The sequence below is a fragment of the Cyprinus carpio genome, chromosome A4 (genome assembly GCF_018340385.1).
Source record: "Cyprinus carpio isolate SPL01 chromosome A4, ASM1834038v1, whole genome shotgun sequence".
In the NCBI taxonomy this organism is placed as follows: domain Eukaryota; kingdom Metazoa; phylum Chordata; class Actinopteri; order Cypriniformes; family Cyprinidae; genus Cyprinus; species Cyprinus carpio.
In genome coordinates, this window is record NC_056575.1 from 2,739,138 (window position 1) to 2,759,729 (window position 20,592).

A 20,592-nucleotide genomic window follows, 5' to 3' on the forward strand; every position below is an offset into this window, starting at 1 on the left:
AACATTTCAAGGCTATTTGTGTTGTTGATAAAATGTTCCTATTTGCTATTTGTTGTATTTTTGTCAAGTTTGATTATTGATTATTAAATATAACAGTTATATCTAGTGTTCGTGTTGAACAAGCTATGCACCAAATTTTAATAATTAAGAACAGAGTTTATTTAACTCTCTATGCATAATCAATAGTTATAGAAAACATCACTTGTGAGTGATTCATAGTGCAGGTGCATTAGTAAAAGTGAATATCAGAAGTAAATTTGGGTTTAGCAGCCAACTGAAGAGCTAAAACGATGCTATTACAAGATGTGGCTCATCTCAGACAGGCTTCAGTCGAAAGAAAGCCTCATCAATATTCATTATGAGAAGCCGTCGCCCATTTAATAACTGTGGGAAAGAAGAGCAGCAGAATGTGTGGAAGTTTGATGACAATCTTGAGCAGTTTTGACGGGCCGGTGGGTTTGCAGAACCTCGCTCAGGAATACACTTCAAGCTGGGTGACAGCGGAGGATCCTGACTTCCCACCTTACGCCTGCCGAGCCGTGACTAATTATGTGTACGACACACTCAAGGCGAAACCGAGCCAAGAGAGAGATGCTGCATCCGCTTAGTTTTCAATCCACGTCCACTTATCACCATGCCCTTTCACATAAAAGTAGTCCATCTAATGTCCTGCAAAAGTTCTTATCCAAAATAACTAGATGTTTGCAGAGGCAAGCATCACTATTGCGATTGCTCTTATGGTTAGTGATCTGAAGAAATAATATTTCAGTGTTTCTGCTTCAAAATTTCACATTTAATTCAAATTCATTGCTTGCTGTTCCTTTATTTAATTAGGAAATTTATTAGCAATTAATAGGTGAAAATTGTTTCAAAGTAAATCCTACACCATTTTTTTGCACTGATTAGATAACAGCAATAAAAAATAGCACAATGAAGTTATTTAATAAAAAACATGTTAATTGGTACTTAATGCACACATTACTGATTAGATTTTCATCAAAATAAGACACAATTTTTTGTTGTTGTTACATTTATGTAAAGTTTTATTATTTTTATTATTATGTGATATAAAAAAATTAGTTATATCAAAGTATTCTACTATTAAATAAGTTACGCCCCAAATCATTTTATTGATGATTCAGATTCATGTCTATTTTCATTTTATTAATTTAATGTTCAATTTTAGTCATTATGTTTTTGTCATTTTTAGTAGTTTCTTTTTTTAAAATGTCTATACAGTACATTTGAAAAAATTATTTCTGTTTTAGTTTTAATTATGTATTACATCAAATTTAGTGTTAATTTCATTAATGAAAACTGACGAAAAATTTTCGTTGACAAGCTTTTTTTTTGACAAGCACGTCCATAAATTTTTTTTAAATTCACATTCATACAATTTTTTTTTTCAGATTCACATCCATAAAATGTTTTTCAGATTCACGTCCATAAAATGTTTTTAAATTCACATTCATACAATATTTTTTTTCAGATTCACATCCATAAAATGTTTTTTAGATTCACGTCCATAACATTTTTTTTCAGATTCACATCCATAAAATGTTTTTTAGATTCATGTCCATAAAATGTTTTTAAATTCACATTCATACAATATTTTTTTTCAGATTCACATCCATAAAATGTTTTTTAGATTCACGTCCATAACATTTTTTTTCAGATTCACATCCATAAAAATGTTTTCAGATTCACGTCCATAAAATGTTTTTAAATTCACATTCATACAATATTTTTTTTCAGATTCACATCCATAAAATGTTTTTTAGATTCACGTCCATAACATTTTTTTTCAGATTCACGTCCATAAAATGTTTTTCAGATTCATGTCCATAAAATGTTTTTTTTTTTTAGATTCACGTCCATAAATTTTTTTTCAGATTCACATCCATAAAATGTTTTTCAGATTCACATCCATAAAATGTTTTTAAATTCACATTCATACAATTTTTTTTCAGATTCACGTCCATAAAATGTTTTTCAGATTCACGTCCATAAAATTTTTTACATTCGCATTCAAATAATGTTTTTTCTTTAGATTCATGTCCATAAAATGTTTTTAAATTCACATTCATATAATGTTTTTTTTTTTTTCAGATTCACATCCATAAAATGTTTTTCAGATTCACGTCTGTTGGCTTTTAATTGAAGAGTTTGACCTGTATTTGATATGTGCTGTTTCCAGTTGGCCGTCTCAATGCATTCACTCACAGTAACGAGCCATTTTGTTGATTCTTCACAATCCATTGACTAAAGAAGTGTTTCTGTTACAAACAAGTATAACTGGAGCGCACCCTCTTTCCCTCTAAAAACTCATTTGTTCTGCGTTGGTTTCTGGACCCCTGATGGTATTTCCGCTGTGCTCGAGTCACATCACATTTATAACAAAAAGTGGCTCCTAACAGCTACCATACTGATGGCCGTTTGTGTTTTACGCTGCGGAGCCACTTGTTGCGTGTGTGATACGCTCTCTGATCCTGTCGGGAAGTCAAGCTCTTCAGATACACAGAGATAAGTGAAATCACTACCACCTGTCAGCCAGCATCTTATCGTGTCTGTTTACGTCTCTTCTGGATAGACATGATGTTTGTACCAAAGCATACTGTATGTGCCAGTCTGAGCTTTGAAGGATCTTTAAACTGTACAGAAAGCTGTTTTGCTCTCTTAAAAATATGAGAAGTTAATATCTGCCTCATGTTATAGATATTTATTGCAGTTATTTGTGGTGTTTTACTATTACACTTAAAAAACGTTGGTTTTCAGCCTGAAATTGCTAGTAAATGTAACAAGTATTCACAAAGAAATGTCAAGTAAGACACTGAATTAAACATGACATTTTTAAGACTGAAATAGTATTTTACGTAAAATGTACTCCAATAATCTTTGAAAAAAAAACTGTGAAAAAAAATATATTTACTTATATTTATTTATTTACTTTACAAACCCCTAACTTATGATTTAAGCCTCCTGGACAGTAAAATGGGTGACAAAAACCTCACACACTTGAACTGAAAAAGTGACTGAAATATTACTTAGTATCGTGAGCTTTGAATGATCTTCAAACTGTACAGAAAGCTGTTTTGCTCTCTTAAAAATATGAGAAGTTAATATCTTCCTCATATTGTAAAAAAATTTTTCCCAGTTATTAGTGGTGTTTTGTTATTACACTAAAAAAAAGTTGGTGTAGAAACTGTTTTCAGTTTGAAATTGCTAGTAAATTTCACAATTAATTACAAAGAAATGCCAACATTTTGAATTAAATGTGACATTTTTAAGCACACAGAGTAAAATAGTATTTTATTTTATTGTAAAACATACCCCAATAATTTACTGTATGTTTTTTTTTTTTTTTTTTTTTATTTATTTTTTTTTTTTTTTACAGTGTTGTGAGGAGAATAATATTTTATAATGTTGTGATTTTTTAATTTTACTCTATTGGACTAAAATGAGTGATAAAAACTCACAGACTTATGCTGAAAATGTCATAAAAACCTGAATATCATAGAAACCTGAGCATGTTTAAAGGTTATTCCAGGTTTTTGTTTCATCATTAGATCGAGTGAAGCCGCCGTCTGTCCTCAAGGACGGAGAAAACAATGCTATTGTAGTTAAATACTACACTTACTCTAATCGATTGTGTCTGGCACGGAGCCACGGTCATGATGAGCTCTGCTAAATTAGCGTTGCTCTTTATGTGTTTCTTTAATGACCGTAACTCACTAACAACAAACCAATGAATTCAGATATATATCATTTAAATGATATGTTACATTTGTATTCTAATAAGTTTCTATTACTAATTAAAAGTAGCTTCTCATATGCTGTCAAAGGCTAAATTAAAACAGCAATAAATAAAATATGTTTTTCGGGATCTGATATATAATTCATATAGGAGTGAAAAATATGTATTAAATGATCAAATTTCTAACTAGTGGTTTCAAACTTTTGGACCTCCTCTGTATGAAGCTGAAAGTACTCAAACTCAAAAGTAGTTAAAAGTCGTCTCATCTCATGTCACTGCAGTCAAACCACTGAATTATTCTGTCTTATTGCTCTCGGCAAGATTTTTCGCGACCCTTCATAAAATATTCAGAGCTGTTAGCCTCTGACAAGTTACACACATTTTGCATCAAGCGTTTACCAAGACGTCTGCAAACTTCAGGATGGGTTCGTCCGCCGACACAAACAAACAAACAAACAAACAAACATAGCAGGCTTATTAATATTTACCTTCTCAAGCCTGATTAAATGTTATTCTGTTTTATTTTATTAATCAGCTTCTGTTTATATATGCTAACCTTATATATGCTGTCGTACAGTCAAGTCTTGTTTTCCAGGAGCCCGTCTGTTTCTCCTGGTGCATGTTCACATTTTAGGGCTGTTTTGGCAGAAAAGAAGCAACTACAGAAATTGATTTTGCATCAGCACAGACTTTAACGAGCCAAAATAAATTGGCAAATAAACAAATGTCAAAATATATATCTTATGAAAAGTTTTGCAATGCTCTGGCCTTTGGGTCAATTCAAAGGAGCTTGTTTGCTCAAATCTTTATACAAGTGACTTTAAATATGCACAAAATTAACAGTAATAAATATATATATATATATATTATCTTATGAAAAGTTTTGTATATATATATATATATATATATATATTTAATTACTGTTAATATATATATATATATATATATATATATATATATATATATATTATATATATATATATATATATAATATATATATAAAATATAAATAAATTCAAAAAATTTAATTTAATTTAATTTAATTAAAAATAGAAAACCAATAACGGGAAAAACTAAAAAGATTACAAAAAAGTTATATTATTTATTGATAGGTAGACATAAAAACAGGCTGCATAGATGTTATACACAAATGCAAATTAAATAAATAAGTTAAATATAATAAAAAAGTGAAAAACAAGAAAAAATGTAAAAGGAAAAGGAGAAAAAATAGAAATATTATTTAAGATAAATAGATTTTTAAATAAAATAATAGAATGAAAAATAAAATAAAAGAGAAAATAAGAGAAAATCTAAAAATAAAAAATAATTAAAGAAAACAAAAAATAAAATATAGAAAGTACAATAAAATAAAAATATATATTTTTTTAAAATAATAAAAAGGGAAAACAACAACAACAACAACAACATTTATTATTTATAACCAGACAGACAGACAGAAGTTTCAGCCAGGTTCAGCTCTGGGCTTTCAGGCGTCAAAGAAGTAATTCACCATCACACTTGTCAAGATAGAAAAGCACACCTACTGCTTGAGGAACAGAGTGAACTTTTCAGGATAGTGTTTGAAGACAAACGTGGCCAGAAATCAGCTCCGTTTGACCTTCTTTGGCAAGTTCGTAACTGAATAAACCATAATGTTCCTACAAGTTCTTTCTTTCTGTGCTTAAGTCCTGAGAAGTTTGTAATGGCCTTCTGTGCTGGTCATCATCATTTTGCTCACAGTAGAGGTGAATAGAAGTGCTCCATGCAATATTTCTCCACAGTGTGTAGTGATGGAGGTAAAGGTCAGCACTTTACATCCCCAGACGTCTGCATTTCTCAGCTCTGCCCTGCCGTTGCTTGGATGCAGGGCTGATGTTTCAGAGAACTGAACTCTGTTTCCTCTTTCTGGACGTCTTTTCCTGCTGGTTGGTGGAGAAGCTGAGGGTCACGGGGTCATGAGGTCACGGGGATGGGGTTTAGGGTGCTGGGATAATGCTGCAGGCAGACCAGACTATGTTTGCTTAAACTCGATTCACCTCATTTCTCAGCGAAAAAGCCTACTGAGCTTTCTTGCGGTCTATATTGACTACATAGACAGCTGCCTTCTAAGGCATGAAACCTCTTAAGCGAATGATTTAAAACATTTTAGCAACTCTGTGCACTCCTGATCTGACATGAAAAAGAAACATAGTACATTTTAGAGACACAGTAATATTTTATTACCATTTTTTTAAATACAGTTAATCTACAAATGTAACATTTAATTAATTATTTTATAAAATAAAAATAAAAAAATTCTAAAAATTTTTTATGTTTTGACCATATATTCTTATACATTATATTTTATCATATTCAATTTAATCTATATTTTTAAGTTGTAAATACAATTTTAATGAATTAATTTGTAATTTTATTATTTATTATATTACATTTTTGAATATTTTCAAAACATTTAATCTTTATGCTGTGTTTATTTTTGTTGTTTGCATATTATATTTTATTTTACGCAAATGAAAATTAAACTAAGCAGGCATTTTTTTAACATTTGTTTTAGCTGCAGCGTATGCCTGTTGATGGGAGATCGGCTTCAGCACAGGGTTTCTGACCTGCTGCTTCATTCATTCTCTGCTGGCTTCAGATGTTCAGTGTTGTTCATGCTGAGGGTCCCGCGGCTCACCGTGGCTTTGTTTCATGTTTGTTTGTGGTGAGTGTCAGGTAATTCTTTTGTTCTGACATTCACAAAGGAGAAGAAAAGAAATCTTTGTTTCTGTTTTTTGTCTCCTCCACCTCCCTTCATTAAGAGTCATTATACGGCTCGCTTCCTCTCCACCTTAAACTTCCTCATGCACTTCATGTTCTCTGACTATTTCTATGTATGCATAGTCTAGTATGTATGCATAGTGTGGACAGTATGCCAGTCTCCTACACCAACCATACTGGAACACTGTATCCCACAATGCAATGCATTTGACTTGACCGTTTACATGAACGAACCAGAATTGATCTAATACATTATTTCACACAAAACTATGTTCTATCATATAAAGAGTCAAGATGAGCACTTGCATTGTGGGATACAGCATTTCATGCAGCTTACTCTGTATACTGCACATTTTATGCATGAAGAATGTCTGCATACTATGCATACTACATAAATATTAAGAACAGTATTGGGAACAGAGCCAGTGTTTGTGTGCACATGAGAGACTCTTTCTACCATCAGCTCAGTATTGACAGTCGGTGGAAGTCAGATCTGTTTTTAAGCACCTTTGTCATCTCACACAGCCCATAATGATATTTTTAATGAGGGAACTCTGGGAACGTGCTCTTTTCAGATCATATTTGTGTGCTTACAGAAACTCTGGCCATCCACTGAGACTGGGATTTAAGCTAATGAATCCAAGACACAGCAGCCTCCCTCAAGCAATCTGTCCACACAGATTCCCAGCACAGCCCATCCTGTGGGCATCATCTTCATCATCAGACACACGCCGCATAATCGGAAACTGTTGCTTGATCAACACTGAAGCCGTGCTTTGAATACAATTTGGCTCAGTATAGTTTTATTTTGGTCAGAAGAAGGAATTACATGTTGTGACATGAGATACTGCAGAGCCGTATTGTCTTGCACTAGCTGTTCTGAATGGTTGCTATGGTGATCTGGGAGGCTGCTATGTGGTTGCTAGGTTGTCTATATGGTGGTCCTAGAGGATGCTATGTGGTTGCTATGCAGTTACTATGGGATTACCAACAGGGTGTTCAAGGAGGTTGTTAGGGAGTTCAGAAGGTTGTTATGTAGTTGCTAGGGGGTTACTATGGGTGTTCAGGGGGTTCCTATGTGGCAAATAGAGATTTTGGGAAGTTGCTATGCGGTTGCTACAGTATGTAGTTACTATGTGATTACCAACAGGGTGTTCAGAAGGTTGCTATGCGGCTACTAGGAGGTTACTAAGGTGCTCTGGATGTTTCTATGCAGTGGCTGTGTTGCCAAGGTATTGTTGCTATGCAGCTGATGAGGGGTTACTAGGGTGTTCGGGAAGTTGCTATGTGTTTGTTAGGATGTTCAAGAGGTTGCTATGTGGCAGCTAGGTTGTTTGGGAAGTTCCTATGTGGTTGCTAAGGGGTAACTAGTGTTCATGAAGTTGCTATGGAGTGGCTAAGCGGTTGTCATGGTATTATTGGAGGTTGCTTTGTGGTTGCTAGGGTGTTTGGGAAGTTGCTATGTGGTTGCCAAGGGGTAACTAGTGTTCATGAAGTTGCTATGGAGTGGCTAAGTGGTTGTCAGGGTATTATTGGAGGTTGCTTTGTGGTTGCTAGGGTGTTTGGGAAGTTGCTAGGTGGTTGCTAGGGTGTTCAGAATGTTTCTTTGTGGTGGCCAAGTGACTGCCAGGGTATTTTGGGACGTTGCTATGTAGATGCTAGGGTATTCTAGGAGGTTGCAATGTTGCTGATGGGGGATACTAGGGTTTTCTAGGAGGTTGCAATGTTGCTGCCAGGGAGTTCAGAAGGTTGCTATGTGGCGGTTAGGGTGTTTGGGAAATTGTTATGTGGTTGCTAGGGGGTTACTAGAGTTTCATTATGAATTTCATTATAGTGGCTAAGTGGTTGTCAGGATATTGTTGCTACGTGGCTGATGGGGGTGGGGGGTGGGGTTATTCTAGGATATTCTATGAGGTTGCTATGTGGTTGCTAGGGGGTTACTAGTGTTGACAAGATGCTTCTATGTAGTGGCTAAGTGGTTGCCAGGGTATTGTTGATATGTGGCTGATAGGGGGTCACTAGGGTATTCTCAAGGTTGCAATATAGTTGCTTGGGTGTTCAGGAGGTTGCTAGGTATTTAGTAGGGGGTTCTGAGAGATTGCTCAGATTGTTAATATGTTTTTTGGGAGGATGTGTTGCTAGGGTGAGAAACTGCAGTCTGATAATTTACTTCGGTGATATTAATTTTCCCACCATAAGCTTTTCATTATTAATATATGACTTCAATGATCAAGTGGAGGATATGTGATGTGTGGCGTGTTGTGTTTAACATGCATCCCTAGTGGAGTTGAGTTTGATCTGAGCACTTTAACCTGCACTGCCTCAAAATAAAGCCATCCATATTGAATGAGCCTGTAATACACTGTGTAAGACGCTCAATACCATGTAAGCACATGAATATTGAATAATAACATGTGAGGTATGGCTACTGCTCCTGTGAGGATATATGGGGAATGAAGTGCACTTAAATCATGCGTGTGACTGTTTCATTTCATAACGCACAGTTCAAGAGTGCATTTCGTATCTGGCACGTATGCATTTTGTAAAATAATTTTATTTTTCAATTTACATTAAATTCACACAGTAAAATCCAATAGTTTACCTTACTTAGATTTAATTAGTTATCTTTACTTAGTTGTTATACTTACTAGGTTTTATTAAGTTTCAGCTACTTTCAAGGCAAATAAAACAATTTACTTACTGTTTTGAGTGACACTTACTTAAAATATTCAAGTAGCCACAAAGGAACCAATGATATTAATAAACCAGTGAGAGGCAGCAGTGCACTAATATGTTGCTAATTGCCGTTTTTTTTTTTTTTTTTAGCTTACCATTATAGTAATTAGCGTTCCCTTTGGTTGTGCACTTGAAACTTCATTTATGTCACTATAATTTTCTCTCTGTTAATGCAGCAATGCATCATGAAATCAGAGTTATTTGATTTCAAAGAGAAGTAATAAATAGGTTGCTTTTATTAAGTGACCTATTTTTTAATTAAAGCATTTTTCTGTGTGTGTGTTTAATAATGACATTTTTGAGATTTTATTTTTCATAAATACCTTGATATGCTTTTTATATAATCCTTAAATAGTGTGTGGTAATACGCTGAAGTCACACACAGACTTAGACATTCATCACGTGAATCACAACAATGGTAACGATTAAGTTTAATTTATTTTCATTAATTGTAACAATACCCATTTTATTTGCTCTTTTTGTTGTGCTACTACTGGCACAAGACGGCAAATAAAATTGGCAAATAAAAACAACAACTGTAAAACAAAGCAACTGCACAATTTATTCTGCGCAATGCATTCTGGGAGTCAGTGAGTAGCTATACTAAGTCGTGAGTAAACCTAAATGAAAGGATCAAGTACCCCCTACAGTTCTTTTTTAGTTACTAGAACTCTTGTGTAAGTTAACTATACTAACTAAGCATTTGTCAGTACAACATACTATTCCTATTTCACTTTACTTAGTTTTTTCAAGGCAATCAGTTTGCATACTTTTTTTTAAGTAAGCCCAACTTATTAGATTTTACAGTGTACCTTCATAAAATTTAACATATGATCTAATGTATAAGACTAGGCATTTTCTAACCAGTTTGAATTGTTACTACAGGGGGTGGTTGCTAGTTGGCGGATAAGTGGTTGCCATGGTACTTTGGGAGGTTTCTATGTGGTTGCCAGGGTTGCTCTAGGAAGTTTTTAAGTGATTGATCGGGTGTTCAGGAGGTTGCTATGAGGCAGCTAAGTTGTTGTCAGGGTATTCTGGGAGATTGTAGTGTGAATTCAATAATGATCTGATGGGTTGTTTTGTTGTATCTTGGTAGTTTACAATGGTGTTCCTAGAGGTTGCTATGTGGATGCCGTGGTGTTCAGGAGGTTGTTATGTGGTTGCCAGGGGGTTGCTATGTGGATGCTAGATTGTTCTGAGATGTTGCTATGATGTTACTAGGTAGTAGCTATGGAGGTCTGGGAGATTGCTTTACATTTGCTAGGTATGGTGTTCCTGTTCCTAGAGATTCCTGTGTGGTTGCTATTGGTGGCCTGGAGGGAAGCTATGCAGTTACTAGGTGGTTAGGGTGTTCCATGTGGTTGCTAGGCAATTACTAGGGGGTTCTGGAAGGTTTTTATATGGTTGCTAGGGTGTTCGGGAGGATGCCAAGTGGCTGCCAGGTGTTTGCCAGGACATTTGGGGAGATTGCTATGTGCTGCTAGGGTGTTTTAGGAGGTTGCTACTGTAAGTGGTTGCTAGTTTATTTTGAGGGGTTGTGATTTGGTTTCAAGGGCGTTCTGGGAGGTTGCTATGTGTCTGCTATGTGGTTGCTAGGGTTCTCAACAAGGTTGCTATGCTTTTTTATGAACAGTGGTGATACTTTTACAATTACAGCATCAATGGGAAATTGCTTTGACATTACTCAAAATGCTATTGACATTAACAACTCTTTCTGGAAGCAAGTAAATGTAAAAATTCCCCAACAAGTCCAACCAAATACCTCTTTGAGACCGGCTCATTATTTCAAGACGACTCTTCACTTCCTGTTGCACTGAGCCAATTAAAATCCTCTGAATCTACTAATGTAGGATGAGTAATGACAAGCAGCATTGAAACTGGGGATGAAACTGGACGAGCGCCAGCCGGGATTTACAATCTTTTGAAAAGATCAGCGAGACTCTGGAAGACACTCTTCTGGGACGTGAAACGTGATAGAAATCTGCACGCGTATCAAGCGAAGGCAATCAAAATATCATTACTCTCGCCCCGCACCTCTGCCTCTCTTTTCCTAAGCGCCCCTCTCTTCTGATCTGACTTCCTGTTTTAGAAAGGCACGCAGGCGCATCTATCTAAAGAGCTGCGGCTTCATTAAGAGCACCTGTCGTGATGGTAACGGAAGCGAAGTTCCCACGCTTTTCACATCTTTTGTAACTTATACTGCTATCTTCATCTGAACAGCAAGCTCAAGACGAATTGGTAAATTTCAACCATTTCAGAGATATTTAAATGCATGAAAACACATATAAATCAGGCTATATGGCAAAAATGTATTTTCTACACAAGTATTTTTGTCTAAAAATCATTTAGACACATTATAATGAGATTCGTGCGAAAATAAAAATCTATTTTATATTTATAAATACATATATACACATTTTTAATATTTAAAATATTTAAAATTATTTAACATTTTATTTTTAGTATTATGTATACAATCTAATATTTCTATTAAAATATACATACATACATACATACATACATATATATATATATATATATATATATATATATATATATATATTATAAATGAATATAATTAAATAAAAAATTATATACTTATTTAATAATTAAATATAATAATATAATTGAACATAAATGATATATATATATATATATATATATATATATATATATATATATATATATATATATATATATATATATATATATATATATATATATATAAAACTTGTTTTCTCTATGAATAAACTTACATTTGATCTTTTTTTTTTTTTGAAAACAAGACCTTAAGCAATTTGCGACTTTAATTTGCAACCTTAAGCAACTAATACCTTAAGCAATTTGGCTTCTCATGTAAATGCATCTTGATTCAGGAATGTTTAGATATTTGTCCTGTAAAACAAGTCAAATAAACTGATTAAGAATATAATTTTTTGCAGTGTAGAGTGAGATTTATCCCTCCAAACACGCTTGATTTTTTGTCTCCTAGTCACAGCTGCAAGATGCCAAAACATCGCTACGGCTATCACTATGTCAACCGTGATGAGTTCATCCATAAATAACTGAACTGTGTGCATGAGGAGATTAATCACTCAAAAGAGGAGTGACAGCCATATTTAGACGCAGTGTGGCTAGTTACATGATATCTTGTTATCTAGCAGACTTCTGAACCTGGCGGTGGAGACAGGATTACTTCATCCTGATGTAAATCACTCCGGCCCCCTGCACACTTCTTCATCAGAGAGGAGCTGAGCATATGGAGCTGGTCTCTGCAGGAGGCTGGAGAATCTATAGACCGCGCAGAATGCTGAGTCTGCATTTCTCTTGTGTTTGCCGAGCGGGGCTCGATTTCAGGCGGCTCTCAAAGGCAGCTGTGCCATTTGAGGAATGCTGAGAATGCCAGGCTACTTTACTGTTTATTACATCACATGGTCACTGAACACACCTGTTCATATTAAAGAAGAATCGGGCATTTAAGTCTTAAAAAATGTTGATGCAAGCAAGGTAGAAAATCTAAATCACAAATTATATTAAACTTAGAGAGAAAGAGAGAGAGAGAGAGAGAGAGAGAGTGTTAAATGTTGATTTGTGATTGATTTACATTGTTGTGAGTGAGAGAGAATAGTATTTTAAAAAATTTTTATTTTATTTGACATGGACATGCACAATAAAAATAGTATTTTCCAAATAATATATTTCAATACTTTAAATACTTTATAAAATAAGTAATGAGAATTTAAGAAGAAAATAAACTGTAAAAATCATTTAACAGGAACACATTATGGTAATAAAAGATGTGTGAAAATAATAATTTATTTATAATAATTCATTATATTTTTTTATTTTTTTTTTTTTTTATTTTTTATAATTTTTTTGGTTTTTTATTTTTTATTTTTTTATTTTTTTGTTTTATTTTTTATTTTTTTAATTTTTTTTTTTTTTATTTTGTATTGTACTATAATTGTTTGTATTCTCACACACACACAATATAAACTAATAAGAATTTTTTTAAAATCATTTAGACAGATGGTACGAGAATTGTCTGAAAATAAAAACTACAAAAAAATTATAATAATAATAAATAATTGAATGCAATGCACACGGTCTCTCACTGGCTTGTGTGTTGTTGTTTTCTCATTCTAACAGCAGCACTCACTCATGTCTTTAATTTTTCTGTCTAACTTCATACTGTACCATGCTGTCCGTGGCTTCATCTCTTAATGTGATGACTGCAGGAAGTGCTGCTTTCCGAGCAGCTGTGTTCTGTTTTAGGAAATGAGTAAACGAGTGTCACGATATGATGGCCTGAGTTCAGTCTTACTGACTGACAGAGGTGCATATGAAACACAGCCGGGGCAAAAAAGAGATCAGTATTCTGTCACAGACAGAAATTAAAGTCATGCTAAACTTAATCAATAGTGTTTATCCATTAGCTGGATTGGATTTTTGAGTGTGGACAACTGTACACAGGAAGTAAATTAGCTCTCACATGAACAAGATATTTACATGACTGACGGTGGTTTATATTGATTAGTGTGAATGAATTCTGTCAAGGGTTTTAAAAGGAAACGCTTCTCAAATATAAAACCCAGAGGCCTGCTTTCATACGTGATGATAATCACTACAGGGTCATATATTTCCACTAGGCCTCGACACTTGTATTATCTTGGGAATAAAAAGGTACACTCTAACCATTACTGTAATTAGATATCCATGAATAGACGAGAATTAAAGATAATTTAAAGCAATTGAGCTGCTTTGAAGACATGAATGCATTACTCTGTGATGAGCTTTTCACAATTCAGTGTCCCCTCTAAAACAGCATTCGGTCTCTGGAGACTCGCTGATGAATATTCACAAGATTGTTTCCGAGTTAAAAAAAGATGAATTGGTGTGAACTATATTAATTTTTTGAAGCGCACAAATGTTATTTTTGTTCAGTTTAGAGTCTGGAAATAGAGATGTATACTGAGGACATCTGCTAACTTCACTCTAGAATGTGATCTGTCTCTTTAATTTGTATGTTTCTGTTTGTATTTTCTGCCGTAATGAAATCACTGACATGTCTATAATTTTAATGAGAATCTTATTTGTGTATGTTAATCATATGCATTTATCATGCTTAAATGAAATGCATATACACAGAAATATATAAGATTATTTAAGGTTTTTTTCCTTATAAATATTTTACTAAATATAAATATGGTAATCATTCATGGTGATCATTCATAGTACTTTTTAAGAGTAATTTATTAGCTTTATTTTATTAAGGTTAACACTGTGACCCTTACTGAAATCCTACTTTTTTGCGGCAAATATGTTCTGCTATATATTTTATTTACATAAACAGGACTGCTAATTATTACAAATTATTATTACAGTAAACGGACAAATAACAATAAATAACAATAAATAAAATAGTCCTTTTCTTCTAAAAAAGACTAGAAATGCTGAAAAAAAAGCTTAACCTAGTTTTAGGTACGTTTAGTTAGTTTTAGCTACGTTTTTAGTATCTTGCAGTGTACCTAAATACAAATCAAGATTAAATTACAGTAGGTGTAATTAGTTATAACACACAATGTCTAATGAATCAGGGTTTGATTCCCCTATAAATTACTCTAATGAGTCAATTCTTTTTAGTGAATCAAAAATATAGTTCATTCTACAATAGTTTGATTCCTGAAATGAACTGAAATAAAATCAAATCAAATCAAATTTGATCTTGCAGTGAATCAAGCTATGAAAGGGAAGTTAGTCTGGTTAAACATCATTAAATTATGAGTAATTATTTATTATAACACACAATCTCTTAAAGTCTATTAGCATATTTTCAGGTATTTATGAGACAAAAGTCTTGAGGTCAACAGCTGTGATTAGAAATGCTCTTCAGCCACCCTCTATATGTAAATCCTTTTTCAACCTGTTATAAGTACGACATTAAAACCATAATTGTAATGAATGGGACCGGCCCTTCCAGTTAACATGGAGGACCTCATGAGTTCAAACAGGCCGGAGGGATGTCACTTGTCAGGTGCCAACTTTGACCTGGAGGGCTATTGGCAATAAAACCCTGTCAGTCTGCGCAGCTTATCTGGATTTATAGATACAAGGTGCATATCAGTTCTACTTATAGGTCATGTTAAGCTGCTCTGTACTGTGGGTTATGAGTCCAGCACATCAAATCTGCCAGGACGGCCCATGAGGAGCACTCATCCCAGCTCAGAAAGCCATGCACAGGATAAAGTCCAAGCAGCTTTTGAGCTGGCCTGCAGCAGGCAAGTGAACGGCTGCCATGTTGGATGGCATCGCGCAGCTGCAATAGAGTCCCTCAGTGGCCCTACAGGCGAAGGCAGGATTTTGGGTCGTCCTGGCACAGTGCAGTCATGATCAGCACACACAGAGAGGACAATAGACAGAGCAACACAAAGACTGCTGCTGTGTGCAGAGCAAAGTTTGTTTTGTTTGCACAGGGATGGTGCTTACCGGCAGTGTTTGCATGAGCTTCAATAGATGACAAAGTGATCGTGCATTTTCTCTTTTTGTCTCTCGATCCTCCCATCTTCCTTTCTTTGCAAACTTTCTTATGTTCCTGTCACCAGAGGAAAGAATGAGTTATGAATGAGATCTGAGATTTCATTCATTCCGGTAATCATGCCGGAGTCATTTGTTTGGGAATCAAACTAGCCTGGTTGCATAAAAAGAACCAATTCATTAGAGTCATTTGTTTGGGAATCACTAAACCTACTGTAGGAATGAGCAAAGAGATTCAGATTTATGAAAGCATTCATGAGCAGGTCCAAACCCAATATGCAGACTAATGGTAGCTTAGAGCATAATCAGATTAGCCAAAATATTACCAATGAAACGTGGCCAGGAATCTATATGTTTACAAGCCTTGGAGTTCAGCAGTAATCTGTGGAGCGTGTAGGGTCTGCTGATGGCTCTGTCCAACAGCATTAAAGAGTTTGCATATGATATTGGGTATGAGAGCCATTGTTACCTCTGTGCTTACAAAGCATGGCCCTTGTCATTGCTGATTCCAAGCAGAATTTCAGTAACCCAATATGAGCTGCAAACACAATCAGCCAGCAGGGATAAGCTGGCAAACTCCAATACACCCAATAAGCATCAAACAGCGTACTAATTTGATTAATGTCCTCACACTGCTTTCAGTTCAGTGGCCTGCCAATCCGGTGGATGTGTTCAGAGTGCCAGGCTGCAGCTGAAAGTTCAGGAAAAGCTGGAGTCGAGAGCCGGTGCAGTGAAATGGAGAAGCAGAAGGGTTTTCCACTGGCAGCTTTCTCAAGCAATAAGAGCTTTTAGAGTCTGTGCTCTTGTGGCCTCATAAATAAAACCTCTGCCTTTCTGTTCAAAAGCAACAGATTGGAAGTGTTCACAAAACTCTTTTGAAGTATTTGCAATGACTCGAACTTGTTTGAGACCCTGAATGATGCCTTATAAAACCACAAACAAAAAAGGTAAAACCCTGAGTATAGGAGCCGCTTGAAAAATTCCTCGGTGCAATTCAAGGGATGTTGCTTTGTGGTTGCTTAAGTGTTCTGAAGGTTTCAAATGCTTGCTATGCGGCTACTAGAGTGTTCTGGGTGGTTGCCAGGGGTTGTTATGCGGTTGCTAAAGTATTCTGAGTGTTTCTAATGCTTGTTTTGCAGTTAAGGTGATTTAGGAGGTTGCCAAAGTGTTGCTATGCAGTTGCTAAGGTGTTCTGACTCTTTCTAATACTTGCTATGCAGCTACTAGGGTGTTCTGGGTATTTGCTAGGGAGTTGCTATGTGGTTGCTTAAGTATTCTGAGTGTTTCTAAAGCTTGCTATGCATTTAAGATTTCTTGGGTGATTGCCAGGGCATTGCTATGTGGTTGTGAAGGTGTTCTGAGTGTTTCTAATGATTGATATACAGTTACCAGGTTGTTCTGGGTGGGTGCCAGGTCATTGCTATGAGGTTTCTAAAGTGTTCTGTGTGATTTTTAGTTGTTGCCATGCAATATTTAGGGTGTTCTGATTAGTTGCCAGGGCATTGCTATACAGTTGCTGTACTAAAACTCACCATCTGGTCTCCACCTCTGACTTTGAAACAAAATCAAAAGCCTGCTGAGAGAATTCAAGGCTACAGCATTCACATAATTCATGACATTTTGCAAACCTGCTTACTCTTGCTTTCTTAGGAGGAACACAAAAGCTGTCTAAAAGTCTAGATAGCAGGTTATGCTTTTGCTAGTGACATGTGAGGCTAGCTAGCAGCTTTTTTTCAGATTTTCAGACTTTGAGCTTTTGTATTAGGGATTCCTCCCTGCATGCTCCGCTCCAACTCTCTCTGTCTCCCCCGAAGACGTGCGTCCTCCGTAAAATTGCATTATTCCATCTCTATTCCAATTCCTTTTCCTAAGCCAGAGCTTTGTGATTACCCTCAAGATAGGTATTTTATGAAGCGGAAGAGATGGGTTGAAATATTCATCCATGAGAAATATTTATCCAGGGCTTTCCCCCCAAAGACTGAATTTTCCTATAATGTCTCCTTTTCTCCCACTCCAATCAAACCTGACGCTGAAAAATGAAATGAACAGAAAAGGTCGTCTGCTATTTCTTAGCTTTGAGCAGAAGAGGTCTGACTCAAACGTACAATCTTGGTCTACACACTTTGATTTCACACGCCATTAAGTCTGCGTAAATTGCGCCGTCTGGATGAAGACCGCAACTTTCACACAAGCAATCCTGTCATCTTTGCTCTCGCCACATGGCACAGCATCAGCTTACAAATCAAAAACAAATCTGCATTAATATCTACTTTTCATTCCACACAGTATATTTGACAACAGAAAATAGTATACTTGAAAGGTTTGTTGCAATGTTCAGAAATGATTCTAGTCAACAAGGAAGTGCAGTACTTCTCATCTCGAGAACCCCAGGACAATCTTAATAATCAGAGGTTGATATTTCAGATCATGGTGTCCTATTTAAATATAAATTTGGTCTCAGATGCTTCTCTTAAAATTTACAGCACAAGAAAGAAAAACAGCACAGAGCTGTATGAATGAATCCTGATAGTGTCTCAGGACATTCGGACTTTAAAGTGTATGATGAGAAACTTTTGAGCTCAAATCAAGATCTGAATGCATGTAATGGTTTGCAAATGCAGACTGCAAATCTGAGCACAGTCTGAGACACTGTTGAGATAATTTCGGAAATTCTACTGGAGACAAATGCTGCTGCCCAAGAGAAACAGTTGAGATAACAAAAAGATTTCATATGAGATTTTGCTGACCCTTAAGACTGAGTTTGAGACAAATCTTCAAAACACTATGTGAGATAACTAGGGTCTTTTCTCATGTAAAATATCTGGGACTCAGTTTGGTTTCCATTCGATCTCAGTGCTGTCCAGGAGCAACAATAGAGATATCAAAGAGATCTCATTTGGGATTTTCCCCATTATAGAATCAAGTTTGAGACACTGTTAAAATCTCTTCTAAAACTCTAGAGGAGACACATGTACGATGTCTGTGACTCCATTTGATCTCACTGCCGTCCAAGAGAAACAATCGAGATATCAAAGAGATCTCGTTTGGGATTTTTTTGTTCTCTAAGTGAAGGAGACTCAGTGAGACGTTTCCATTTAATCTCACTGCTCTCTAGGAGAAGAGATTACGAATGTAATGTTTTTATTTCCAATGGCAGCAGCAGGCTAAAAATCTGCAATATCTCAGTTGGTTTTTATCTATTAATTTTCTCATATTACACATGCTCAAGAGTCATACTATAGGCTCTAGTTAAAAGACACATTTGGATATTTACGTACATTGCATCGCTATTAGTGGCGTATTATCAAAGAACAAAAGTATAGCGTAGGTCCTGGGTTCATACTGATCTTATTGAGCTACATATCATCTTTTAAAGAGCTTTGCTGTGTATTGATTGCTATTTTCCCTCTCCACACACAAGATGCCCAACAGTCGCTGGCATCATTAGCTTAAGATTCCTGGCTGGCACCACAGTAATGCAGCAGACGATTAATTGCTCACAGCCTCTGTTTGGTATCGATTGCTCAACTCGACCCCCAAAACTTAGAGACTGCAAAAACGCATGATATTCAGACAAACACACAAGCTGTTCAACAAGTAAGAGTAAGTAATATGTCTTGGCATGTTATTTTCTCAGACAAAACTGTCTAAAAATATGGCATTTTATATGTTTGTCTTGCAGAACCGTCTACAAAGATGCTATTGATCACGTTTGTCCTGTCTGAATGCATATAGAATAAGGTTGCGTTGCTATCAGAGCATGGACGAGCTGTTAATGAGAGGATTACTATCACAGTGAAGGCAGCTTACGAGCTGTTCAGCATGCCAGCTGTATCTCTGATATCTGAAATGCAGATTGATATCACTTGTTATGGTAATTGGACAAACATTTTACACAGATCCATATCTCTCTGGCACAGTTGGTGTGAGAGCAGAACTCAATATCACTCGAAAGCTTTGTTACAAAACCCAGTGAGCTGCCTAACATGGGTTAATTTTATATTATGCAATATTACAATTATGTATAATACAATATATTTATAAAATAAAATACAGATCTAAAATATTACATATACTGTTACGATGTTGTATTATATTTCAGCAATATTATATTACACCAAACACTCACTCTCTCACACACGCACGCACACACACACACCCACACACACACTCTCAAAAAAACTCATTCTGTATGGTTTATAAGCGTTTTGAAAAATGGGGACATGGGTTATGTCCTCATAAGTCACCCTTTCCTTGTAACACCTGTGTCATGCCCATGTCATTATACAAAGCTGTGTCCTGATATGTAACAAACACACACACACACACACACACACACACACAAAAACACACACACACACACACACACACACACATATATATATTCTTCTTGATTTTTCCAGAAGTAAACTGACATGCAGGATGAACTAAAAAAATTATTGTTTTTTTTTATTTATTTTTTTAAATACCACTGGATTCATTATCATGTGTTTTGAACAGCTTTCCTGAACTGTTTTGACATTTTCAGACATTAAACTCCTGCTACAGTTTTCTCTTGAGCACCAGCAGATCTCAGCGTTATCATAAAAACACATGCCTGGATTTCACCCGGGAATAACTGCGGTAAATCACAAAGGCTGTGATTATAACATTCAGAAAGATAAATAACATACTGTTTAACATTTTGATGGAACTAAAAACACGGAGCACTGTGGTTTATAAATGTAGACTCCGCTTATACGCAATATTTTCTACTTTATTTCAAATAGCTCATTTTATATAGCATGCACATTCTGAGTGATCTGAGC